Genomic DNA, 27,849 nt, shown 5'->3' on the forward strand with positions numbered 1-27,849 from the left:
CCTCAGGAATCCTTCCTAGCTCGCAGAGACACAATTGAAACTTTCTCCAGATATGCTGATGGGACTGGCTTGAAGTTCATGAGCAATCCTCATGCTCCTTAAATACCAGAATCCAGATCACAAATGGGCCATAAAAGTCTGATCCCTGCTTAAGCCCCTGGTTGCCCAGGGATCGTAATGCAAAGTAATGTAGAGTTTACCGCACCCGATAGTTATTAGACGTAATAAACCCCCGCCATCCCTGTAATTTTTCCCAGGTCAGTTTTAGCAACCTGCAAACCTGCCAGAATTTACTGTGGGAAAAAAGTCCAGTAATTACTGTGACCTTCTGAATTCAAAGCAGTAGGCATTGAATTTCTGATGTTATGCCCTCCTCTTAAATTCATTGTCATGGCATTTGTTGACCTCTGCATTTTGCTGAGGGGGGCAGCCAATCGAATTCCGTAACCAGAAGTTATTCTCAGCCCCCTATGGGCACGTACTCTGAGGGGGGTTTCGAGCGGAATGTAGCACATCAATACAACCAATATACAAACAAATGCACATTATTAGCCATGATTGAAACATAAGACATTGCTACTAGGACACAGGTGCAGGGATGTCTTAAGGATTTTGGGGGCCCTGGGCCAAGAGTATTTTGGGGGCCCTTGTTCAGAACAGCTTTGAATTTATGATCCAGTTTCAACTCTATCAAGCCCTCTTTGGCCAAGTCACTGACAGTCCACTGGCACACTTGTCCAAATTCTAAATGTGTTTACATATAATATTGAGGGATAGTGATGTGTGTTTTTGATATTGTAACACAGCTGCAGCTCACTATTATTACTGCAAATAATCTCTGTGACTCCCCCTCCCATTTCCCATATGTGAGGTCCTGTTTTGATCTAAAAGAAACGTTTTTATGGCTGTTGCATGAAACATAAACATATTTGTCAGAAAAATGTCAAATAGACTCTCACACATTACCCACATTTAAAATAAATTAAAGGAAAACGATATTTACAGCAATCTGTTTAAGAACTATTCAATGTTATCAGAGCAAGACTCTCTCAAGGGGTCCTCTGAAAGGCTGGGGCCACTTTGCCCATGCCTCAAAACGTCTCTGCACAGGTGACGTAGCGGGAGCTTCTCAGCTGTTTTACACTGATGGGATGTCAAGGGAATGTACATTAATGATCAACTTCCAGAAGACCCAAGGAGAGGAGCTAAACTCCTGCCACCCACATACCACAAGGCAGTATGGTAGACCCCAGGTTTACACTGCGTAGGGTGCAAGGAACCCATGGCAGAAATGGAATCTGCGGTTGCTGTTATAATCTGTGGTCTGTCCTCTTACATTTTTGTTATAGAACTCTCATATTACACCTACAACAAGCCAGGACTGTTGGCTTTGTCAATGGTTGTTAGTTGCGTAAGATAAATAAGCAACAACTCTAGTTTGGTTGTATATAACATTGAAAATGCTTCAGTTCTGACAAGACGAGACTGTGAAAAAACAGGCAGCGAAGGATGGTATTGCTGCAGGGTTAAGATTTATTTTGCACCCTGAGGGTGAGGGCAAAAATGAAGAGCCCCATAGGAATCCCTCTCAGCACCTGCTTTTTAGAACTGCTGGTGCTGGGCACTGGCAGGACCCAGCCCACTTAAAGCCCTGTGAAATTTCGATTCTAGTACAATAACTAGAAAATGGCTCTGACAAGATGAAGTTAACCGAGTAGTATTGTAATACCTAAATGGACTTTCCCAGTAAAAATATTTACAATGTCAAGTAATTAAGGGATCCCTCTCTGTTTCTTTTCATGAAAACAATATTATTGTTAGGCTTTCTCTTACATGCTTTGTCATTAGTATACCAGGTTTCTGTCTGGCTGCATAGCACTGATATCAATTAGCAAGACACCCTTGAATAAAGTGAATATATGGATGCAAAGGAAGAAAAACCACAAGCAAAATGGCTGAGACAACACCAGATTTTAGTTGAAGAAAATTATATTACAGTTTAATTAGTCAAGCTAATGGGATAACTTGCAGGCGATCCAAGTGCAGCCACCAATGACAAAGCCTAAGCTTGCTTCCTGCTTGATTATCAAAATGCACCAAGACTACACAACCTCTGGAGCTGAACATTTGAAGCTCACCCCACGTCAGTCCTCCGTAGTCCAGGAGAAGGACCTTGTGTGGAGAGAAGAGACATCCTAGAAAAGACCCTAGTTACTAAGGGCCACATGCATCAAAAGAAAAACCGGTCGCAAACGGGAAGATTCTCAGAATCTGCCCCTTTGCGACCGGTATTTTTGCATTTGGGATGCATCATCCCAAATGCAAAAATCGCAATTTAAGTAATCTCTAAACTGTGATTACTTAAATTGCGATTGCATTTAAGAAATATCAAATTGAGATTCCTTAAATGCAATGCATTAAAGTAAAAAATGTAGCGATTTCGCTAATAGGAGTTGCAAATTACCATCAATTTGTACTTGATGGTAATTTGCAAAAACTTTGAAAAATGCACTTAAGTGCATTTTTCGAAGTTCTATTTTACACACACACACATGCCCTTGGGGCATGTGTGTGTGCATCATGTACTCATATGCAGATTTCAGGGGTGCAACAGGGTATCCTTTTGGAACCCTTGCACTCTTAAAATTGCATTCGCAATTTGCGAGTACCTATTGGGTATTCGCACATTGCCAATGCAATTTCCATTCATTCCTATGGGCCTCTAGGCCCATAGGAAAGAATGGGAAGACATTCCTTAACCTCTTCAGTGCCCCGCCCTTTCCACGCCCTGTGCCGGGCGTTTCATTAGCGGGCGGGGTTCATGACGAGATAGTCTCGTCATGGGCACAGCGCAACCGCGCTCCATGACGAGACTATCTCGTCATGGGCACTGAAGGGGTTAATTGCGACTCGCAATTTGCGAGTCGCAATTAAGGAATGTTTAGAAATCGCTATTTTTTTAGCGATTTCTACATGCATAGGCTTTTGCGATTCCTTAATAATCGCAATTAAGGAAAATCAAAAGCCTACCTTGATGCATGTGGCCCTAAGACTTATCTATCCTTAAGAATTTTAGGACAAAGTCAATTTCATCTCTGTGCCCTACCTTAATGGCTACTGGAGTGCTTGCAAGAAGGAGTCCATTAGGCTCTTGTGGTTGCTTTGGACACCAAAGTCTTGTGGATTGCCCTATAACTACACATGCGATGCCGAAATTGAACACATGATATCAAAATATTTTCAGAACATGAGTAATCATAAACATGTTAATAAGGGTGAGAGTGGCTGGGTGAATTTTGCTGGGATGAATTGCCTAAGTGGATTCCCAAGGTGGCGCCAGCTATTAAAAGAACCAGGCCCCGGAAGTTCCCTACCTGGAGATAGAGACAGTCCACTCATTTGGATATCCTACTTCCTGCCAGCCCCAAAGAGGAGAAGAAGGGTGTGTAGCCTGGTAGGAGAATTCAACAATAAGCTGCAACTCACCAAATTGTTGTGGACAGCTACATTTTCTGGAAGTCAAAGACACTGAGCGCAAACAAATTAGCTGTGTATATTTAAGTCTATATTTCCCCGGTCAGGTAGCATTGTTGATATCTCTGCACTTCATTGTTCACTCCTTTCTTTCCATAGACATTTTCCTGACCCATCCAATTCCTCCACTGCTCTTTAGCAAATATCACTCATCAGGTCTGTCACTGCTCTATGTACAGGTTCATGTCTGATCAACGAGGTGAAATCCTTTGGACGGACTGGAGTTCTAAACTTTATTTGGATTTTTTTTTAAACTCTTTTGGCGAACACTAGCATTGGGGTTCAACAATCACACTTTCGATTAATGTAGTTTGTAATTTTTGCCATGGCTTTTTATTATTATTATTTAAAGGTTTTATATAGCGCTGGCTAGACCCAATGGTATCAGAGCGCTTTACAGGAGTTTGAAGAGGAACTGCAATAAGACATTTGGTCAATGATATAGCATTCTGAACCATTAGGACAAAAAGGACGAGGTAATTATTACAAAAAGGGCTATTTAAATAAAGATTACATAAAGCTATAGAGAGTACAGAGTAAGTTAGTCTTGGGAAGGAGACTGAAGAATAAATAGGGAAGGGGAAGTAGTATAGAAAATGGAGGGAGACTGAGGAAGTGGAGGGTAGGGGTAGACCTGGAACAGATAGGCGGGGAAGGGAGGGGAGCAAGGGGCGAAGGTAAGGGGGTAGGGTAAGGCATAGGCAGAGACAGGTCGGGTGGTTTATGGGCGAAGGGAGGGGGTAGAAAACTGGAGAAAAGTAACGAGGGGGAGTGGAGGGGTGAGAGACCGGAGGGCAATGGAGTAGAACCATAAAAGGGGACGGCAGAGAGGACGTCAGCGGCCGAGGTAGGGAATTATGGACCCCAGTATTTGATGAGAAGGTGCAATTTGAGGTCTTTTTTGAAACTGGAGTAGGAGGGATTACACCGGAGGTCTTTAGGGAGTGTATTCAAGATGGCTGGGGTGATTCCGGAGAAGGAGCGGGATTGCATGGACTTCTTATTTAACAGAGTGTGGACAAGAACAAGAGCTTTGGTGCTCCTCAACTGCCGGGAGCAGCCCGCTTTGTGGAGTTTATCTGAGAGGTACAGCGGGGTGTTTAGTTGAAGGGCTTTGTGTGTAATACATGCAATCTTGAAGGAGGATCTGCCTTCGATGGGCAGCTATTTGAGGCTTTAAGGGCAGGGGAGATGTGGTCATAACATTTGAAGTCGGTGATGAGCCTAGCGGCTAGGTTGAGCACTGTTTTGGGTGGAGTTAGGTAGATTTTGGGAGTTCCAGAGAGTAAAGCATTACCATAGTCAAGTCTCGAGAGGACCAGTGATTGGACCACTATTTGAAGTCATCGGCAGGAATAAAGTGTTTAATTTTCTTGAGGTGACAGAGAGTGAAGAGAGCTCCTTTAGCCGAATTTTTTATATGGGGGATAAGAGTTAGTTTATTGTCAATGGAGATGCCGAGAAATTTTACTGAGTTGGATAAGGTGAGCGAGCAGTTGAGGGCATTAAGGTCAGCAATTCAGGTTTGGATGGGGAGCAGGCTGTTTTTAGGAGAGCAGAGAATAATTTCGGTTTTTTTAGGGTTGAGTTTGAGATGATTGAGGTGGAACCAGGATTTGATTTTAATTAGGGTGTCATTGAGTTGCAGAATGTCGGAGTGGGATTTATTCTTGTAGTAAAGTTGTGCATCATCGGCATAGAGGTGGTACTTGATTCCAGCTTGCTTTAGAATGAGGGTAAGGGGTTCCATGAAGAGGTTAAAGAGAGAGGGAGAGAGAATAGATCCCTGTGGGACACCTGGGGAGACAGGGGTAGGGTTAGAGAGGCAGTCGTGGATTTTGATTTGTTGAGTTCTGTGTTGGAGAAAGGAGGTGAACCATTTGAGAACAGTCCCATTGAGGCCAAAGCGAACTTTAAGTGTGTTAAGTAAGGCAGAGTGGTTAACTGTTTCAAATGCGGCAGAAAGGTAGAGGAGAATGAGTAGGCAAGATTCGCCTTTGTTGAGGGAGGGGTGAATGTCGTCAACTATATTAAGCATGGCAGTTTCAGTACTACAGCCTTTTCTGAAGCCTGATTGCAAGGGGTCAAGAAGATTGAAAGTGTTGATGTGTTTATCCAATTCGGAGCAGGGCACATTTTTCCAGGCCTTTGAGAGAAGAAGGAGGTTAGATATGGGGCGAAGATTGTTGAGGTCATTAGGAGGTCATTAGGATCAGCAGTGGGATTTTTGAGAATGGGAGAGATTTGTCTAAGTTGGAGGGAGACAGGGACACATCCTGTGGACAGGGAGGAGTTGATTATAGTAGTCCAATAAGGAGCGATGATGTGCTTTAAGTCTTGGACGAGGTTGGGAGGGAGAGGGTCTTTAGTATGAGAAGACGATTTTAGTTTAGCGATGATGTTAAGAACATAATGTTCGGCGACAGGGTGGAAATTATGCCAGGAGGCTTTGTTTTTTTGCTGGGGGTTGGTGAGGCTGGATTCAGCAGGGGATGTAACGAAAGGGTAGAGTGAAGAGTCAGGAGGAGGAGTAGCCAAGGAGGGAGAATTAAAAGAAATGTCATTGGAGGGTGCAGGGTTGGGTGGGAGCGGAGTTAAAAGGAAGGATTGATCAATTTTGGTGATCTTTTCAGAGAAGAAGTTCACAATTTCTTCGTACCTTTCGTTTGAGGCCGTCAACTTTGGGGGGGTAGAGGATGTTTGGCTTTTAACAATGCTGAACAGTTCTCTGGGACTATTTTTGCCCGATCATGTTGTGCACGGAAGAAGAAGGTTTTTTCATTCATCATGTGTTTCTTGTAAATGTATCTGGCGAATCTGAGGCGGGCTAGATGGGAGGGAGATGGGTGTTGCCTCCAACTTCTTTCCGTCAGTCTAAGAGTGCATCTTTTTTAAGGTCTGAGGTGAACCAAGATTTAGAAGGGATGTTTCTTTGGGTTTTTAGTTTGGGTAGGGCAAGTTGGTCTAAGACCTTGTTGACAGATTTGTTAAAATGTTTGGTGAGGTTATTAGCATTTAGGGAGAAAGGTGTGAGCAGAAGTTGTGCTTGGAGTTTAGACTCCAATTCACCTGGGGAGAGAAGTTAAGGTTTCTGGTCAATTTCTTGTGTTTGGGGTTTTTAATGGGGAGGGATGGGGCCATGATGGTGATCGTGAAGAGAATGAGGTGATGGTCGGACCAGTCGATGGGGATGATGTTGGAAAGGGAGGCTAAGTCATTATTTGAGATGATGGCACGAAGAGTGGCCCCTTTGGTGTGGGTTGGGGAAAGGCAAAGTTGTTTAAGGTCACTAATCTCTAAAAGGTTAGTGAGGAGGTTAACTGCGGGGTCCTCAGTATCATTCCAGTTGAGGTTAAAATCACCAAGGGAGAGATGTTTTGAGTTTGAAAGTGAGGATTGGGTGAGAAGATCAGATAGCTCCTCTGCGAAGGGAAGAGGGTCACCAGAGGGGTGGTAGATATTATGTAGACGAATAGGTGGAGAACCCTGAGCTTTTAGTTCCGCTCCAAGGTATTCAAAGGTAGTGTGGTCAGAGTTGTTAACAAGCGAGAGTTGTAGTTCATTTTTAAAGATAATAGCTAGACCACCTCCTGTTCTATCAGTTCTGTCTTTTCTGAGGATGGAGTAGCCGGGGGGGAGAGAAGGTCAAGGCTAGAAGCAGCGTGGGCATGTAGCCAAGTTTCCGTGAGAAAGGCGATGTCAATGCTTTCACTAAGGATGGTTTCGGCTATTTTTGTCGCATGTCGGACCGCAGAGCGGCAGTTTACCGGCATGCAGGCGAGGGATTTAATGTTGCCTTTGGGGGGAGGGCATGAGTGGATGGTGGTAAGTTGCGGTGGAGGTCGAGGTGAGATGGGGGAAGGTGGGGTACGGCTAGTCCCCAGGATTACAGGAATTTTAGAGTGGAGGATGGGCGGATCGAGAGTGGAAGAGTTAGGGAGGTACGAGTTGCATAGGTCAAGAAGGTCAGAGGAGGAGAGATGGCTCGAGGTACGATAAGGCCTGAGTGTAAGTTTGCTGAGGGGAGTAGTTCTCCAGTGCAGAGGGTTAGAGGTATTTACTAAGCTAGAACCAATGAAATTAGAACGATTGAGGAGGTTCCTGGAGGAGAGGGAGTTGAAGTCTTTTCTGAGTTGTATGAGTTCCGACGACAGGGTTAAGAGATGTAGTTCAATGTTAGATAATGTCTGGGTAATAAGAGAGGTAGGGGAGGTGGATGGGAGGGTAGGAGGGAGAAGGGTATGTTCTCACCCTCAGAAAAAGAACCCGAAGGGCACATTTTGAGTTCTAGATTAGTTAAAAATCATCTGATTTCTAAATGAAGTGCCAAGCAAAAGAAGACCCCCGTCAGCAAAAAATGCCCTCCACCATGCGATCCGAACCTTATGGAGGAAGAATTTCTACAGGAGGATTTTCCTATGGATTTAGCACCTCTTCTAGAAACTGATGTATTTTCCATTACAGCCCAGTTTAATCAGGCTTTTAGGACCCAAGCACAGCCATGATCATTTTATTTCAGTGTTTCTTTGCCGCTGTGAGCCATTGAGTCACAGTGCTTCACTACCTACACTGGTTTACTCTGCTTCCTTTTATGGGCATATGTGAGCCAATTTCAGAGTACGGACACAGTATTCAATTTACAAAAGCCATTTTTATGGTGTAGTCAGTGCTGTCTTAACACATGGGCACGCTGGGCTGTTGCCCCGGGGCCCCCCAAGCATAGGGGCCCCATGCCGACCAAAATTTAACAATAATTTTCCGTTAAACATTTTTATTCATGTGAGTGGTTGTATAGGCAGGGCCCAGTTAACTGCTTTGCCTGGGGGCCTATAATGCTGTTAAGAAAGCCCTGGGTGTAGAGCCAGTATATCATGGTCTAAATATCGCCTGAAAAAAATATTGTGTCCTAAATATGATTTACAAAAATAGTGTCTAATTTGAGTTAATAATATAAAAAGTACATGGATCTGGGTGATATTTCTGTAGCCTATATTTTGGATACCGGATTTATGTCAGACGATATTTTTGTTAATAATATTTCTTTTTACTGCACAGAGTCATAGAAGGGAAGTCACCAGTGCCAACGGCTGTGAGATCTACAACCCAAGAGCCAGGCTCAGCATGTGCCATAGAGTCTTGGCTGGAGCGTGTGCCATAGAGTCTTGGCTCGCTGCAAGCGCGTGATTGGGTTAAGAAGCTGGGCCTCACGTGCTGCTTGCATAGGCAGTCTCGGTGAAACATGGCGGGCCGAGTTACTCTCTGAAGCGCCCCTCTTCATGTTTTCCTTTAAGGTTTTATGTCCCGTTTGATAAATTTGCAAAGTCGAAAATAATAAATGGCTTGCCCTTTGGTCGGTTTGGCTTTTTCCCCGAATGTGGACCCATGTCCAATGATGTTGCTGTCACATTACAAGTAATTAATGGGTCATTTCTTTTGGCCAGTTTTTGTTCATAACTCACATGCCAGCGATTTCTGTGTTTTACGGTCGTCTCTTCCATTTTGTGCTCTCAAACCAGTGGAGGGGAAGTGGGCGGAGGGGTGGGGGCTAAGGGGTCTTTAAAAACTTGGTTAGACTTTCAACTTCAAGTAGGCCACAGGGGAACTTAATATTTATGAAAGCAAACTTTTTTTCCGGTAAGTGTATGTGCAGCGTGCAAAAAAAAAATTCCTATGCAATGAAGGTACCCCTTGAAATCTGAATAGTGAGTTCGGCCTGCTTCCTTGCGAGTGTTCCCTTCAGTAGGGCCTCGATCTCCTCCCTGAGGTGAAATATTCTGACACTTCACTTCCTGACGACGGCTTCCTGAAATGTTTCATTTTGGCACATATTTCCAGACGGAGCCCTTCCCCAGAATAACATGCTCTTTATTCTGCGTCAAGGGAGGAAAACTTTAAGCCCTTGATCCCGACTCATCGAAAGCGTTGAAGGCTTTGGCCGCGCACAAGAAAAGGCCATGGTCGAAAAGAGTGGGAATGCCAGTATCCTGCTCTGGGTGTATAGAAAGGAACCTGCAAGCGGAAGCTTAAGGACCGGAGAAGCGACATGGTACAAGACCTACCCTGGAGTCCAGAGGGTCACTCCTTCGTTTGCATGTTAGGAAAAATATATGTTTTTTGCAGTGGCGGATGCTATTAGTGGCAAATGGTAGGTCGCTTGGTGGGGAGATGTGGGTGGGGTAAATTAAAAATTAAAAAAGTATTTGCCTGCTGCTGCCGGCCACCATCTCAGTGTTCTTCTGCTCCGGTCCCGACTCTCGATTCCCCATGGGGTGGTACACAATGCGCAGGTTTCCAGATGCTGGTCAAGACGGTGTTCCTCCAATGCTGGTAGTACTATTTACCAGCATGACAGCAACGCCGTGATCGGTCTGAGCGGGCTGGTTTAACACTCTCTCGGGTCCTGGTAGCTTGTGCCTTCTCCACCCAGCTGTGCAGCACAGCTCTGGTGGAGAGATCTAAGTGTGCATGTCGGTTTGGCCGTCCTTAGACAGCTGGCCAAATCGAGATACGCACTTACAGTGTGTACTACTACTCCTCCCCTTGCTGTCATCATGGCCCGCCCTAGATTCAGCTGGCTCTAGTGGCGTAAGAAAAATAAAATGATAATAAAATGGCTTTATTATCATTTTATTTTTTGGTTTTCCCTCTGCTGGCTCTCAGCGGAGGGGGCACGCTCCTCCGCCATAATGGAGGAGCTGCGGCTTGTATTTTGACCACCTTTCTCGTTGTGACTGTAGGCCTTAGTTCTCACCATCTGGATTTTAAATGTGCCGTGTTCTTCTAGGAGCCAAGGCCAGTTAAAGCCACACATCTGATGTTGATTTAGTCGATATTGGAAAATTAAGATTAAATTGTTTTACCAGGCATGTCATAATTGCTTTCTCTCATACATAAGGGACAGTGTGAGCGCTACAGCACTTTCCTGCACTAGAGATGCTCAGATGCTCAACTTCCTTGGGGTTAGCCAGTTAATACGTTCTTCGCTATTCAAGTTCTTAACCGCGAAAAGTGCACTGTCTTAACTGTTAGATTAACCAATCCAGTCACAACTGATGATTGAGCTGTGAAGCAGTTATGTGTTCTCTGTTTCCAGGGTCAGAACGTCATGACGCAAAAACACAATTAAATAAATGTTATTGTAGAAATCCTACTCTGCAAAAGTCTAAACAATTTACCAAAATTGAGACACTTCACTACATGGACAGCAGGCTCCTGTGTTAAAAAGTAGCACACTTCGTTGCGCAAGAACCCCTCAATCCATATTAAACATGAGGATTGAAACTTCGGGGGCTTTGGACTGTGGAATTCAGGGACTAATGTAATGCCTTTTAGAAAAGGCTTGAAAATAAAACAGTTCTGAATACCCAACCATTGTTCTTCATACACCTGAGGTTCGTGGCTGAAGAACCACCCATCACCTATAGGCAGTGCTTGATTTTTTGATGATGATTGCAGGTGGTAGCCACCAGTAGCTGTTTTGGGGGGCCAGGACTTATTTTGCAAAATCTAACTTTGATCTAGGGCAAGAAAGACAAAGGGAGAAAAAGAAAAAAAAGGGAAAAAGAAGAAGATTGGAAAACAGTATCAAAGGGAGAAATCAGGATTGAGTAAGAATCTGCAAGAGTGTGATAAAGAGACAAGAAGTGTAGGGTGGTGGAACAAAGAAGCCCGAGATCAAGTCATCACTAGGTAGCCTTAGAATTTAAAAAATGTGGCATTTTGCAACACTGGGTGTGCTCTCCTAAGAAACACTGTGGACCCCTGTACTTGTTTTGACTTTTTTCCACAAATAAGCACTGCCTGTTGGACTCAAAAGATGACAGCACTCTGTTAAACGTTTTAATAAATACATTTTCCACTTCACAATGCGCATGTGATACTTGATGAAAGGCTACTCCTTTCTAAACTGACTGCTGCTGAGGAAAGCAAGTCAGCCAGTATGTCATGTGGATTACCCTACTGCATGGACATTAACATGCCCCAAGCCGCATCTTTCAGAGCCTGATCCAGTGTGGCATGAATGCAGTTCCCGCAGGAGACGTCCGGTTGGGCTGGTCAATCAAATGAAAACTGGTCTCAGATGGAAGTAGACTCTGATCCAGCCAGACATGGAGTGCAAGATGCAAACTTGATTAGAGCACTTACTCTGGATTGAAAATACCTGTTTGTGGAATGATTCCTGCATTGCTCCAAGCACATATTGTTGAAAAAGAAAGTGTCCATAGTTGTTTTGATAAATGTAATGATATTCCATGAAACAAATCTAGCTGAAATATCAGAACTATACACCCTAATTGTAATTGTAATTGTAAATTATATTTATAGCGCTTACTACTCCTGACAAAGTGCTGGAGCACTTTGAGGCAAATTGAATAAAATGGGGGTCTATCATAATATGGCAAATTATCTGAGAACATTCATGATAAACAATGGTAAAAATCGTCATTTATTAAATGTGTATGGATATGACGTTCACCAAAGCAGAGTATTTTAGTGATCACTTGTGTTTCTAGGTGTTCTGTGTAATATGCGTGATCTCACAAGCCCTGAGTGACCCCACGAATATGGTGATCATATCAGTCAATCTATCAATCATTACGGCTTGCTGGCTAATCACCCTTGAGGGAATCCAGGCGCTAGGTTCTTGCTGGAATCAGTTGAAGAGCCAGATCTTAAGCCCCTTTCTGAAATCCGTGAGGGAGCATGACGTTTGTTGGTGAAGGGGGAGGTTGTTCCAGGATTTGGCGGTGAGGTAGGAGAAGGAACGTCCTCCACTTTGGCAGATGCAGGGAGTGTATGTGAGGGCAAGGGACGTGGAGCGCAAATGTCTGGTGGGTTGGTGGAAGTTTAGACGGTGGTTGATGTATGCGGGTCCTTGGTCCTGGAGGGCTTTGTATGCATGTGTCAGCATCTTGAATTGGCAACTTTTAAGAATGGACAGCCAGTGGATGTTTATGAGGTGGGGTGATATGGGTCCATATGGGGAGGTTGAGCATGAGTCTGGCAGCTGTATTCTGTATCGTCTGGAGTCACTTCATGAGTTGGGAGGTGATTCCTGCGAAGAGTGTGTTGCCGTTGCCTAGCCAGCTGGTGACTAGGGCTTGCGTGATGGTTTTTCTGGTGTTGATGGGAAGCCATCTGAAGATTTTTCAGAGCTTTCGGAGGGTGTGGAAGCAGGCAGAGAAGACTGCATTGATCTGGTGTTTCATCATGAGGTTGCTGTGCAGGATGATGCCATGGTTGCAAGCATAATTTGTTGGTGTAGATCCAAGTTCGGAGGGCCACCAGGTGTCTTTCTACAGAGAGTTGTTGTTCCTTAAAATCAGCCCTTCCATGTTGTCCGTGTTGAACTTCATGCAGTTGGTCTTCATCCAGTCGGTGATGCTCGTCATGCAGTTGGTCTTGATGCTGGAGGGGTCTCCTGAGAGCAATCGGATGAGCTTGGTGTCATCTGCATTGGATATGATGTTGAGGTCATGGGTTCTGACTGTCGACCAGGGGCGTCATGTATGTGTTGACAGGGTGGGCCTGAGGGATGAAACTTGTGGGATGCCACAGATGGTGCTGTTTGGTTCCAAGGTGAAGGGTGGCAGGCGGATTCTCTAGGTTTGTCCTGTGAAAAAGGATGAGATTCATTTAAGGGCGTCTCCCTGGATCCTAATGTGGTGGAATCTTTTGATGAGTGTGTGGCGAGCTACAGTACCGAACACAGCTGAGAGGTTAAGGAGGATCAGGGCTGCTGATTCACCCCGGTGGAGGAGGGTTCTGATGTCGGTGGCAGCGATCAGGTTGTCTCAGTGCTGTGGTTGGTGCAGAAACTGAATTGCGAGGCGTCCAGCAGGTTGTTTCTCTCCAGGTGTTTGGTGAACTGGCAGCTGATGGCCTTCTCGAGGACTTTGATGGGGTAGGTAGCAGAGAAATGGGGTGGTAGTTCTTGAGGTTGCTGGAGCAGGCAGAGGGTTTCTTGAGGAGGAATCTGACCTCCGCGTATTTCCATACATAGAGGAAGGCGGCCATGGTGATGGATGCATTGAGAACGGAGGTGAGTTTCCAGCTGATTTCCTTATTCCCAAGGTTGAAGAAGTGGTGGAGGCAGGGGTCTGTGGCTGCTCCAGAACGGATGGTGGCTGTGGTGTTCTGTACGGTGAGCTGTTCCCATTTGCTGAGAGTGTGGCTGTGGGTGGCGTCTGTTGGTATCAAAAGGTTGTAGAGGCTACTGTAGATGGTGGATATCTTGTTGTGGAAATAGTCTGTAAGGTGTTGCTGTGTTCCTGGAACGAGGAGATTGTGTTCTCAGTGGCCGACAGGCAAAAGAACTCTCTGATGTTGCTGAATTGTTCTTTGCTGTGGTTGGAGCTTGTTTGATGCAATATAACTTGGCATGCTGGCCTCTTTGACATAAAACAGCATGTCAAACAGAAGAAGAATTGGGCCAGCGGAGTAACTCTACGTGACTGACACTGTAGATGTATTGCAATAAATGGGAGACCCAGCTGCTGTCTCTACTGCATGAACTCTCCTGATCTTTTCGCCTACATTTAACCATAATAGACTTTCTCTTTACTCCTGTGGGTCAGGGAACATCCGAGCCCTATGGATACCAATAATGAGTTTGATGTGAAAGTAAGTTTTTCAATTTTAAAATATTTGGTTTAAGAAAAATGGGCATGGTCTGGCCTAAATGGAAGATGGAAGCCTTTCTAATTTCACTGGGTCAGTTTCTGTCTTCGAACCAGTTGAAGAATCTCCCGAAATCTCCTCAGCATTGTACCCCACCGCTGTGCGAGAAGGCAGATTTAGCATTGGATTGGGTGAGAAAGAATTATAGGGTCATGTGCACCTGCGCTGTGATTGGCTGTCGATAGACACATGGTAGTCTCCACAAACCAGGCCTTATAGCTCCTATCGTGAGTGAGCCACCTGTTCTCTCCCTGTGTTGCTGACTGCTGGTGCCTAATGCTTCCTCACTGATGAAGGATATCCGGTGGGGAACTGTAAGGGAGCGTCTCAGTGAGGCAAGTGATGTCTCCTGCTAAACAATTGTAAGACAACTGTATATACAGATCTAGGTTTACTACATCAAAGTATCAGTAATGTACATACTCCATATTATTGGAAGACCCCATGTGGCTGTACTCCTCTCTCGTGTACTCCTGTACATTTCTGGATAGAGAGCACTCATGTATTAAATAGATGTCTTCGGTGTCATCTTACAAATTTGGAAGATGCAATACATCCCCAAGGGTGCAAGCTGCCATTTTTTTTTTTTACTTTAGCATAGGTACATAATTTCTAATGTTGTTTTTTTTCACTCTAAATTATACTTTGCCTTTCTGGATTTCTGATACACTTATATTTCACTTGATCGAGAATTTTAGATTTTTTTTATTTTTTCATTTTGTAATAATGTTATTATTTCAGTGTCTCGTTTTGATACTGGCTGTCACCTGAGAATGCAGTTTAGTACTGAATAGTTGCATATGTTGAATGGTTTGAATGAATCCGTGCTGGAGGTGGTCTAGCAATAGTATCCTAATGTTGGCGCACAGGAAGAATGCAAACGAACCAGACATGAGCGGCTGTTGTTTCGGTCATGCAAAAGTTTGCACTATTTTTTGGAGGCGAAATGCTTTGTTGCACCAAAAATTAAACCAAGGACTCATTTCAATTAAAACAATAGCGCAAAATGCTGAACGACGTATTTTGTATAATGTTGCATCATGTTGGGGTGTCTCCGTGCCCTCCACAAAGAAAATTACACGAATTTTAGCAAGCCCTTAGATATAGTGTGTTTAATAAATGCCTGCCTCAAATAACTCTCTTGTACATTATATAAATATGGAATACATTCTGTAGTACAAAAACACAAGGATTTGATACCCAATATTAGTCTAGGGAGGGTCTCTGAAAGCGATGCCTAGTTATCCCGCTTATGGGGGGGGTTCCCAATCACCGGTTCCTGCAAAAGTGGTCCTGCCTCCACCTCGCTGCCTCCCCACTGCCAACCTCCACATCTGGTAACAAGGCTTTCAGGAGAATTAGAAGTGAGCGCATGTTGGAGGTGAGGGTATGAAAGTGGCTGTAACTAGCAATCCTACTCCCCACCTTTAACCCCCACACTCTCACACTTGCAGTCATACCTGCAGTGCCGGGGACCCGGCTTCGCACGAATATATAGCACTAGGGTATTTCTACCGGACAACCACCTGTGCAACTTTTGCCTCTTAGCATAGGGGCCTGGAAAATGCTCTAATTCTGACAGTAATCAGTTCTGGATTACCGAACAGCAGTGACCGGCCCAGGTAATAGTGGTGGGGCAGGCCGGGGTGGCAAGGGGGGATGCCGACAGACGATGGAATAGGTATAATTAAATAAATAAATAAATAATGCCTATTCCATCGTCTGTCTACTTCCTCCCACAGCGTCCAGCCCAGCTCCACTGCCCCACCTCACTTACCTGTGCCGGCCACCCCTGTTACCAAATAGGCACCGGCCTATGGGCTCCACTCCTTTTAGGAGCCCCGCAACAACAGATCAAAATAATATTGGTTTGATCTTGAAAGAAAATTACAATCAGGCTTTCTTAAATTGTTTCCAATTAATTTTTGATTAATAATTGTTAATGTTTCGTCTCGTGAAACAAAATTGGTTTATAAAAATTGTTGGTTAGAAAAATTTTAGACTTCTTAGAAAATAATTTCCAGGCCCACCCCCCAAAAAAAATGTTGACTGTCTACGGCCCTCCACAGGGTTTAATCCGCACTGACAGTAATGGTATCCGCTGGTGGCTTTAAAATAAAGACCCTTTAATATTCACATCAAGTAATCAAACTGTGCATGGTAATTTCATCTTGTGTTTATATCATGAAATTCAAGAACTTGGATTCAGATAATAAATGTAGCAAGTTATAAAATAGGATCACATGTTAGTAGCAATCATTTTACTATTTATATCATGATGACTATAATAGTAATGTTACTTGCAGTCTTTTACTGCTCTGCAAAGCAAATCTACCCCTCTCTATATAATGCCAAGGGAAATGTATGGTTGTATGTTTCAATACAGAGGTCAATAGGATCAACCCGCACACGTTTATTTTTATTTTTTGTTGAGTTTTCTATAGCGCAAACTAGACCCGAGAAATCGGGTATCAGAGCGCTTTACATGAGCACCAATTTAGTTGCAGATGGACACATTCATTTTTGTGAAGCACAGGGAGATTAAGTGATTTGCCCCGAATCACAGAATGTTGAGCCTCGGTGCCGAGACTCGAACCGGTTCCCCCGCTTCAAAGTCGACCGCTCTAGCTGTAAGGCTACATCCTTTCCAACCCCCCCAATATCGACTACCTACATATCACAGTATGCCCATATATGGACATATGGATTCCCTATTCTTAACTCCATATCTACATATATTGATAATTTATTACTATTCAATATTGCTCGGGTGTATATTAAAACTTCAATATTGAGCACTCTTCGCATCACAGTTCCAATGGAACAATCTCCCATACAGAAGGAAGCCGCCATTTTGTTTCTTTCCTTCCATATTGTACAAAACGGAGGCATTGGTTTGCCATTCCTGGCCTCTGAAAAGTCAACTTTATATACAACATCCTATTATACACCAGCCAGGGTAGTTCGGTCGGTCACCGCCCATTCCCTTCCCCCAAGAAACCTTCAAGTTGCATAAACATTGGTGCCGGCCATTAGGTTGAACCCCAGTTCAAAAACAGAATCAAACAACCTTCACTGCAGGAAGGTCATGAACATAGAATTAGTCTGCCTGACCTTGGGTAGAGTGGATGAGAAAGCAAGTGCAGAGTCCCAGGTATCCAGAGTATCGGTTAAACCATCACATCCAGTTGGGTTTTGGAAGTCCTGTTTTTCATTCCCTTCACAGGATGCAGTATTACTCTGAAGTGACTGCACGGCACCACTGGGCCATTGTAAGATTCCTCAAAAAAGAAAGAATTATAAACTCGAATGGCAGCTAAATAAGGAGATGAACAGTAGTCCAAAAGAAGCAATTGCAGTGGCAATCCAGACATAAAAGCACCAAGCCAAAAATGCAGCCCACGCACAAAGTATTTGGCTAGAATGAAAGATATGTGAGCTAACAACTCCATCCTGCGTCCAAAAAGGATTACAAACAAAACATATGGAAAAGTAAGAGTCAAAAAGGAAATTAGAAAAAAACAAGCACACTCTCAAAAATATTCCCCAAAATAAGCTAAACAATATGCAAAAAAAAAACTGACTACAATGAAGCAAAAAAAAAACAGCCACACATTTCTTTCAACTTGAAAGGTATACAACCATGATAGCGTTCCTGGATGTCCATTATTTTCAGCTTTAGGAGTAGCTGTACTGCTATTCTGATTAACATTGATTCTTACTTTTCCGTGACACGTATAGCTTACCAAAACATCTAGATCATAAGTGTAATATAATGAAGGCACCTTGGTTTCCGGTTTTTACTGTTTTACATTGATAAACACCGATAGAAACAAAAATGTTCCCTTTCTTCTTATTTCGTTAAACAAAATGGTAATCTATAGAAAGAAGGGCTTCTTATGAGTGACCCCACATACCACCATTTCCAACGTACAGGCCAATATTTAGGTAGATTCACATGATGGGGACTTGAAAAGGCAAGAAATTTCCTTAAAGAGTGATGTTCTTGTGTATTTTTATTGCATTGTTCTTTACAGATAAATGTATTGTTTTATTATATGTAGGGCTTATAGCGGTTAAAACCAAACAACCATCCATCTTTGATTGTGCATTTATGAGTAAATAAATGTGGTAGTGTTCTCACTGCAACATCACTGCTTCATAAAACACACACTCTATATGGATGTATTCTGATCGGATGAGCCCAAAATAACTCTGGATTAATACAGACGGAAATGTTAAAAATATAAATATCATAATACCAGGAGTCATACGCATAATTACGCTGCAGGTTTTGTAGGTGGGTGGATGATTCAGAGAAGTATCTGTGAACCACCTATTCTGTGCATCTCAGATTTCATGTGCTCATCGTCTCCCTGCCGGTGTCTGATCTCCATAACTACCTATTGGCCATATGGAGGCGTTTGCTTTTTAATCAGCTCTTCATTTTCCTCTGCTAAAGAAGATGCGTATCATTGTACTACAAGGAGGAGGTGTGAAGTAGACTCTGATGCCTAAACTGCTGGCTGAGGAAAATGGAGACCTAAGTAGTAAGCCTTGAGCAAAATGTGTGATCCTGTGCAAATCTTTTAATTTCCTTTTGAGTCTATTACTTTATCTACTAATGTTGCGACCTCCTTTGATACAGAGAACAGTCAGTATTACACGCCATATAAAACAGACTTAACCCTTCTGCTCTGCTGGCATCCCTGTCACCCTAATTCATGATATCTATAGGGAGGAGGATGGGTACATTTAGAATAATGCTAAATGCTCTGGTATTTTCGGATTCATTTTACAGAAGAGCCACATGTTGTGCTGACGGCTTGTATACCACGAAACAACGTAGCACTATAGCCTGCTACCAAGGGCTATACTTGCTGTATTAAGGCCCAGCCACCTGAGCGGCTTGGAGAGATAGAGGGTGAGGCCCTTAACAAGTGCTATAATCAGGGCCACTGGAAGTATGTGTTTGCCACATAATCCATCATCTGTCGGATCTGCAGATTTTAGCAAAAAAATTGTTTCAAGCGCAAACGGTTCAAAAGTTACGGAAAATGCAGCAACATGTGTTGCTGGGCACTGGAAGGCTCTTTACATAGCTGGACTGGTCACCTTTCTGTTGCTTATTGCTATATTTGGGTGTTAAACAGGTTCTAATGAGATGCAACCAATACCAAGACAGTGTTACCAGGTTTTAAAATGATGAAATGAAGACGCAATACTGTTACGAAATGTGCCGCATTATGCAGCATGATTTGCCTTTTCTTGCCCCATAATTTACTCAACCCTGCTGCATAATTTGTCCCTCTCGTGCCGCATAATTCCAGTGGCCCTGGCTATAATCGGGGCCAAAAGTGGTGAAAGGGTATTAGAGCATTACATAGTAGCTTAAGAATGATCATGCTTTAGCTTCGAATTAGAGGGTGACGTATATATTGGGGCAGTGCCCCATGCAGGCCACATAATTTGTATCATTTTCTACCTTTGAGCATATTTTATGATTACAGACAGCATTTGCAATACAGAACTTACCTGTATTGCGCTATTACAGTCTATTTCTGATGTGGTGTAATAACTCAGTTGTGGCAACACGTCCATCGCTAAACTTCTAGGTGGTAAAGAAATTATACAGGTTGAGCAGAACTACATTTATTTTAGGAGTACATTGCGATATATCAGAACAATATGCATTATAGCATTATATAAGCACCACATCTACAGTACTATCAAGCAGTAGATTTGTCATCAGTGCCAGGGAGTCTGCCATTTTGGTGCATCACTCCATAAGAACCGGTGCATTTAGGTTCTGTTGTAGCAAACCGATGCCCCCTTGTGGTGTAACACTCCGGCAGCTGCCTACCATCACCTTATTGTGCTATGGTCCTGGCTGGCCTAGCAGTCCATCATGAGTTAGCATTATTGCACCTGATATTGCACTCTCCCATGATATGTATGTACTTATATGCATGACATCACTCCAGTACAGGCTTCTCCAACGAGTAGCTCGTGAGCTCATGGTAGCTCTCCGGTATCTCTCCTGTGTGCAGGCCAGCCTACTTATATAGAAGCTTTTGCTTGGTTGAATTAATATATCTGTACCAAAATCGAATAGTGGATTTTCGAGATAAAAATCTGTATATTTTCAGCATGCATAAGTTGATGTTTGGAGACAAATGGTTGAATTTCCAAAATAAATTCTATGCTGATATTTGAGTGATAAACATGTGGCCCTGGAGAGACATATTCCATATATTATGACCTTGGTGTCAGGGGCGGTGCTGCTATGGCTGCTATTACCCACATAGGGGCACTGAACATTGATAAAAAATAAACTTTCTTACATTACTGCTGGCAACCCTGGCTGATTCACTGAGGGGATCTCTGCTAACCAATCTTGTATGGGGGGGTGGGGGGGGCACTATTGTATTCTTGTTTGATGTGGTCACTAATACAATATCAATACTATTAGTGGTTCAGGATGATTTTCATTGAGCATAACTAGCTCTTATTACAGAAAAGGTTGGGCACCTGCTCCAGGACATAAGAACATGGATAACCAAGAGGAGACATAGAAAAGCAATGCGGATAAGATCCAGTGCAGTGCCAGCAAAGGCTCAGTGTGTCAGTCGGAGAGCCTGTGCATCTCTTCTTTATTCAAGTATTAATTAATTGCATATTTTTGCCTGGAGCTGTGTTTTACCTTTCGGGAACTGTAGAGCGTGGACAGGTAAATACAATGCAGCTCAAAATGTGTGGAGGAGAGCGGTGACGGCTCCTCTGTTAAGGCGCAGGAGAATCGCCCCACTGCTCTGTGAGCAGTTCAAAAAGGAAGAATAAAATGATAATAACGCAATGTTATTATCATTTTATTTTTATGTTCTGGCTTAGGTGCTGGGCGGGGGGAGGTGTGGTGGCACTCTATAAATGCACATGACGGTTGGGGCAGCTGTCTTGGGCCGGCCAAACAGTCATGCGCACTTTGCGTGCTCTCCACTGGGCTGTATTGCACAGCCTGGGTGGAGAACATGCGATGCAGCGTGCGCAAAGAAATTCGTTATATTTATTTAAATGTGTGCTTACCTCCGTTCATCCATATTCCGGTGTTTACAATTCCCCACCCTGCCCCTCCCCCGCCCGCCTCACTGCCCCACCGAACTCCCTCCACAGGCCGCTCCTGAGAACATGCACAGACTCCCAGTCCCTGGCTGAGCGCCGAACCACAGCACGCAGACCAATTATGATGCTGCTGTCATACTGGTGACAGCAGCGTCGTGATTGGCTAGGGGAACCTGGGAGCCTGTGTGCTTCCTGCTTCAAGGAGTAAGCCGAAGAGGACCGAGAGGCGGCGTCTAGCTTGAAAGTAAGCGATTTTTTTTTTATCCCACCACCCTGATAAGTAGCAGCTGCCACTGGAGGGGGGCCTATTCAGGTGAGGTGAAGAACCATGTCTGATAATCTTCATCATGATCGATGCTCCAAGACAACTTTGCTTCTTAGCAGAGAATGTATTGTAGCAGTGTATCGTGAGATAGCAGGGTCTGCAGTATTGGAGCAGTTTATCACACTATAGCAGCCGTACGTATCGCTAGAGAGTAGTATTACCAATGGAATAACCAGGGTACAGAGATAACAGTGCCTGTTTTAAGGCTGAGTACCAGCAGACAGCAGTGATACTTGTATTACAACATTATATCACGACATAACTATTATAATAAAGTATCGCACAGGGCCGGGATGGGAACGCAGACTGGCCCTGGCAATTGAGTCTGGCGGACCTCGGGGGCGGGAGCGAGTCGGGACTGCGCGTGGGAAACACTGCAGCTATGCTGCAAAACCGGCCCCCGGTAACAAAAACGGCCCCACAGGGGTCCAAAACCGGCCCCACCCTGGCAGCCCACTAGGGAATCACCCGGTGCCTGCTACGGCCAGTCCGGACCTGGTATTGCGAGATACCAGAACTGAATGTTTCATAGCAGCATATCACAAATTGCTGGGCTTTGAGTCTAACAGCAGCAGTGTATTACAATATAGTTGGGGTGATTTTGTTAAACCAATGTATTGTGCAACGATAACTGTGACACATATATTCTAGCAGTGTGTCACCTGGTAGAGGAAGAGGTGTGGCGCCGTGGCCAGGGTGACTGACTCCGGAATCTGGGGATCACGGTTCGATCCCCGGCGCCGGCGGCAGATTAGCCCAGCACCATGTGACTCTGGGCAATAGCTTGCTTAATCTTCCCGACGGCCCCCAGCGCCTAGAGACCCTTATGGGTGATTGTTTGCGCTTTACAAATGTGGGTTATTACAAATGGTACACCAGTGCTTCCTGCATTATTGTAAGGTACTGTTAACAGTGTCTGAGCAAATGTTTTACCTTATTGGTATCAGTTTAACACCAGCTCCCAGCAAACAGCACCTGAAAAGAGACCAGTTAATGTGTGCACAGGGCCTGCCACTGTGCTGCAAAATGTCTGGCAGCATTTTTAGCAACTTCTCGTTTTTTTAATCTGGAAATATTTTGTTCCTGAAATCTGCAAATTATGCAGCAGATGTTGAATTATGTGGCAAATGCAGCAAGTCCATATGATACGGAATATGCAGTAGTCACAGGATTGCATCATACCAGTGACCTTAGTTATAGCAGTGCATTAAGAGACAGCTGTGCTTCTTGTATTATAATAGTGCAAGGTGAGATAGTCCTCCATGGCTTATGATAGCAGCGCAGCCTGTGCTATGGCAGCCTATTGTCAGACAGCAGTGCTATTTTTATTGTTAAGCGATATATTGAGAGGTAGCAGGGCGGCCTGTGCTATGGCAGCCAATAGTAGCGCTATCTTTATTATTAAGCGGTGTATTGTGAGGTAGCAGCGCGGCCTGTGCTGTGACAGCCTGTAGCAGCGCTATCTTTATTATTAAGCGGTGTATTGTGAGGTAGCAGCGCGGCCTGTGCTGTGGCAGCCTATAGCAGCGCTATCTTTATTATTGATCGGTGTATTGAGAGGTAGCAGGGCGGCCTGTGCTATGGCAGCCAATAGTAGCGCTATCTTTATTATTAAGCGGTGTATTGTGAGGTAGCAGCGCGGCCTGTGCTGTGGCAGCCTGTAGCAGCGCTATCTTTATTATTAAGCGGTGTATTGTGAGGTAGCAGCGCGGCCTGTGCTGTGGCAGCCTATAGCAGCGCTATCTTTATTATTAAGCGGTGTATTGTGAGGTAGCAGCGCGGCCTGTGCTGTGGCAGCCTATAGCAGCGCTATCTTTATTATTAAGCGATGTATTGTGAGGTAGCAGCGCGGCCTGTGCTGTGGCAGCCTATAGCAGAGCTATCTTTATTATTAAGCGGTGTATTGTGAGGTAGCAGCGCGGCCTGTGCTGTGGCAGCCTATAGCAGCGCTATCTTTATTATTAAGCGATGTATTGTGAGGTAGCAGTGCGGCCTGTACTGTGGCAGCCTATAGCAGTGCCAGCTTTATGACTGAGCAGTGTATTGTGAGGTAGCAGTGCAGCCTGTGCTATGGCAGCCTATAGCAGCGCTATCTTTGTTGTTAAGCAATGTATTGTGAGGTAGCAGCGTGGCATGTGCTATAACATCCTACAGCAGTGTAATCTTTATTATTAAACAGTGTATTGTGAGGTAGCAGCGCGGCCTGTGCTGTGGCAGCCTATAGCAGCGCTATCTTTATTATTGATCGGTGTATTGTGAGGTAACAGTGCGGTCTGTGCTGTGGCAGCCTATAGCAGTGCTATGTTTATTATTAAGTGGTGTATTGTGAGGAAGAGTGCGGCCTGTGCTGTGGCAGCCTATAGCAACGCTATCTTTATTATTGATCGTATATTGATTGGTGTATTGTGAGGTAGCAGCACGGCCTGTACTATGGCAGCCTATAGCAGTGCTATCTTTATTATGAAGCGGTGTATTATGAGGTAGAGTGCGGCCTGTGATGTGGCAGCCTATAGCAGCGCCAGCTTTATTACTGAGCGGTGAATTGTGAGGTAGCAGTGTGGCATGTGCTATGGCAGCCTACAGCAGTGCAATCTTATTATTGAGTGGTGTGTTGTGAGGTAGCAGCGCGGCCTGTGCTATAGCAGCGCTATCTTTAATACTGAGAGGTGTATTGATTGGTGTATTGTGAGGAAGCAGCGCGGCCTGTACTATGGCAGCCTATAGCAGCGCCAGCTTTATTATTAGGCGGTGTATTATAAGGTAGAGTGTGGCCTGTGATGTGGCAGCCTATAGCAGCGTCAGCTTTATTACTGAGCGGTGAATTGTGAGGTAACAGTGTGGCATGTGCTATGGCAGCCTACAGCAGTGCAATCTTATTGTTGAGTGGTGTGTTGTGAGGTAGCAGCGCGGTCTGTGCTATAGCAGCGCTATCTTTAATACTGAGAGGTGTATTGATTGGTGTATTGTGAGGTAGCAGCGTGGCCTGTACTATGGCAGCCTATAGCAGCGCCAGCTTTATTATTAAGCGGTGTATTATGAGGTAGAGTGCGGCCTGTGATGTGGCAGCCTATAGCAGCGCCAGCTTTATTACTGAGCGGTGAATTGTGAGGTAGCAGTGTGGCATGTGCTATGGCAGCCTACAGCAGTGCAATCTTATTGTTGAGTGGTGTGTTGTGAGGTAGCAGCGCGGCCTGTGCTATAGCAGCGCTATCTTTAATACTGAGAGGTGTATTGATTGGTGTATTGTGAGGAAGCAGCGCGGCCTGTACTATGGCAGCCTATAGCAGCGCCAGCTTTATTATTAGGCGGTGTATTATAAGGTAGAGTGTGGCCTGTGATGTGGCAGCCTATAGCAGCGTCAGCTTTATTACTGAGCGGTGAATTGTGAGGTAACAGTGTGGCATGTGCTATGGCAGCCTACAGCAGTGCAATCTTATTGTTGAGTGGTGTGTTGTGAGGTAGCAGCGCGGTCTGTGCTATAGCAGCGCTATCTTTAATACTGAGAGGTGTATTGATTGGTGTATTGTGAGGTAGCAGCGTGGCCTGTACTATGGCAGCCTATAGCAGCGCCAGCTTTATTATTAAGCGGTGTATTATGAGGTAGAGTGCGGCCTGTGATGTGGCAGCCTATAGCAGCGCCAGCTTTATTACTGAGCGGTGTATTGTGAGGTAGCAGTGTGGCATGTGCTATGGCAGCCTACAGCAGTGCAATCTTATTGTTGAGTGGTGTATTGTGAGGTAGCAGCGCGGTCTGTGCTATAGCAGCGCTATCTTTAATACTGAGAGGTGTATTGATTGGTGTATTATGAGGTAGAGTGCGGCCTGTGATGTGGCAGCCTATAGCAGCGCCAGCTTTATTACTGAGCGGTGTATTGTGAGGTAGCAGTGTGGCATGTGCTATGGCAGCCTACAGCAGTGCAATCTTATTGTTGAGTGGTGTATTGTGAGGTAGCAGCGCGGTCTGTGCTATAGCAGCGCTATCTTTAATACTGAGAGGTGTATTGATTGGTGTATTGTGAGGTAGCAGCGCGGCCTGTACTATGGCAGCCTATAGCAGCGCCAGCTTTATTACTGAGCGGTGTATTGTGAGGTAGCAGTGTGGCATGTGCTATGGCAGCCTACAGCAGTGCAATCTTATTATTGAGTGGTGTGTTGTGAGGTAGCAGCGCGGTCTGTGCTATAGCAGCGCTATCTTTAATACTGAGAGGTGTATTGATTGGTGTATTGTGAGGTAGCAGCGCGGCCTGTACTATGGCAGCCTATAGCAGCGCCAGCTTTATTACTTAGCGGTGTATTGTGAGGTAGCAGTGTGGCATGTGCTATGGCAGCCTACAGCAGTGCAATCTTATTATTGAGTGGTGTGTTGTGAGGTAGCAGCGCGGCCTGTGCTATAGCAGCGCTATCTTTAATACTGAGAGGTGTATTGATTGGTGTATTGTGAGGTAGCAGCGCGGCCTGTGCTATAGCAGCGCTATCTTTAATACTGAGAGGTGTATTGATTGGTGTATTGTGAGGTAGCAGCGCGGCCTGTGCTATAGCAGCGCTATCTTTAATACTGAGAGGTGTATTGTGAGGTAGGAGTGCCGCCTGTGTCATAACTGTCTATCGCAAAAGAGCACGGTGTCCTATTTTGATGCAGTGTATTGTGAGGTAGCAGTGTGACTTTATTATAGCAGTGTTTTGTGAAGCAGCACTATGGACTGTATTATATCAGTGTATTGTGAGGTAGCAGTGTGACCTGTATTACAGCAGTGTATCTTGGGGTAGTAGAGTGACCTGTATTATAACAGTGTACGGGGAGGTAGCAGTGTGACTTCTATTACAGCAATGTATTTTGAGGTAGCAGTGTTATCAGTATTACAGCAGTGTATCTTGATGTAGCAGTGTGACCTGTAATAACGGTGTATTTTGAGGCAGTTGTGTGACCTGTATTACAGCAGTGTAATGAGGTAGAAGTGTTACGTGCATTACAGCAGTGTTGTGTGAGGTAACACTGTGACTTTATTACGGCAGTGACCTGTATTATAGCAGTGTATTGTGAGGCAGCAGTGGAACTTGTATTAAAACAGTGTATGGGAGGTAGTTGAGTGACACGTATTACAGAAGTGTAATGTAAGGTAGCGGTGTTACCAGTATTACAGCAGTGTTTTTTGAGGTTGCAGTTTGACTTCTATTACAGCAGTGTAATATGCTATTTTTACAGTGCTTGCGTTAAATAAAACACAGCGCTCAGAACGCTTGTGTGATCACATTTTACTAAGCGCTTGAAATGGCTACTCATTAAATTAGCCCCGGGAGGATGAAAGCCTGAACTGTGCCGGTCACGACCCACACCCGAGGGCCGCAGACCACACCAGACCTCAGCAGCCACATGTCGCCCCACTGCTTATCTTTGGGGCTGGGGATGAATACGGACCTTGATGGAAAAAAATCAGTGAGGCCGCGTAAAACCCAAGGCTACCTTGAAAAGCGATAGGTCTGAACGCGAACCCCTGGAACAAAGCGACCCCTCCCGGTGCCCGGCCACCCCCGGCCTATCTCCCTCTCATCTCCCTGCCCGATAATTGCAGGAAGTTTTGGGAGGTCCGCCTCCCAGCTGTTGCCTCCCATAATGAATGACCTCCAGTCCCCGGGCCGCGCTCTGGGCCCGGGGAGCGCGCGTCTGGGGAGGGGGCGGCGGCGCGGAGAGATGGGCCGCCCGTCGGGGAGAGGGGAAGAAGGGCCCTTCAGTTCCCGAGAAACCGGACACCGAGCAGGCGGCCCGAGAGCTCCGGAGCAGCGCGTGAGAACGGCGAGCGTCCAGGCCAGCGCTGTGAAGCCAGGGAGAAGCGCGTTTACCCGAGTCCCACGAGGTGCGCACCAGGTAAGGCAAACACCCTGCACTCTGACGTGTTTACCTTTCAGCTCATTCACTCCGGCGTATTTACCTTTCGGCTAAAGCTCACCCCCGGCTGTGTGCACATCACAGTTAAATACTTCACATGACGAGCGCGTTGTTTTAGATGAACGCAGAGCTGTTATCTGCAAATCTACTAATTCCTTAGAAAAACTGTAAATCAGTGCGTGTTTTTACAGTTTTCCAGGTTCAGATTTTTTTCTTTTTGCATTATGCGTTTTGCATACCGGTGTTGTGAGTGGAACGTAACCTTTAACTGGATATAAAATATGAGTTGCTGGTGCCCTTTGCAGTT

At 44.9% G+C, this 27,849-nt stretch overlaps 1 protein-coding gene across 2 annotated transcripts in view; it reads left to right on the forward strand.

The window, feature by feature from the left end:
- EYA2 (EYA transcriptional coactivator and phosphatase 2) overlaps positions 1-27,849 on the forward strand; it is a 310,430-nt gene that overhangs the window by 51,738 nt on the left and 230,843 nt on the right. Inside the window, exon 1 of one of the 2 annotated variants that reach the window (XM_085619408.1) lies at positions 27,326-27,521. The exons of the other annotated variant lie outside the window; for it this stretch is intronic. The gene's annotated coding sequence lies outside the window, so the exon portion shown is untranslated. Of the gene's footprint in view, positions 1-27,325; positions 27,522-27,849 lie in introns of those variants that run through there. 2 annotated transcript variants of the gene reach the window in all.

The sequence above is a fragment of the Triturus cristatus genome, chromosome 7 (genome assembly GCF_964204655.1).
Source record: "Triturus cristatus chromosome 7, aTriCri1.1, whole genome shotgun sequence".
Lineage (NCBI taxonomy): Eukaryota > Metazoa > Chordata > Amphibia > Caudata > Salamandridae > Triturus > Triturus cristatus.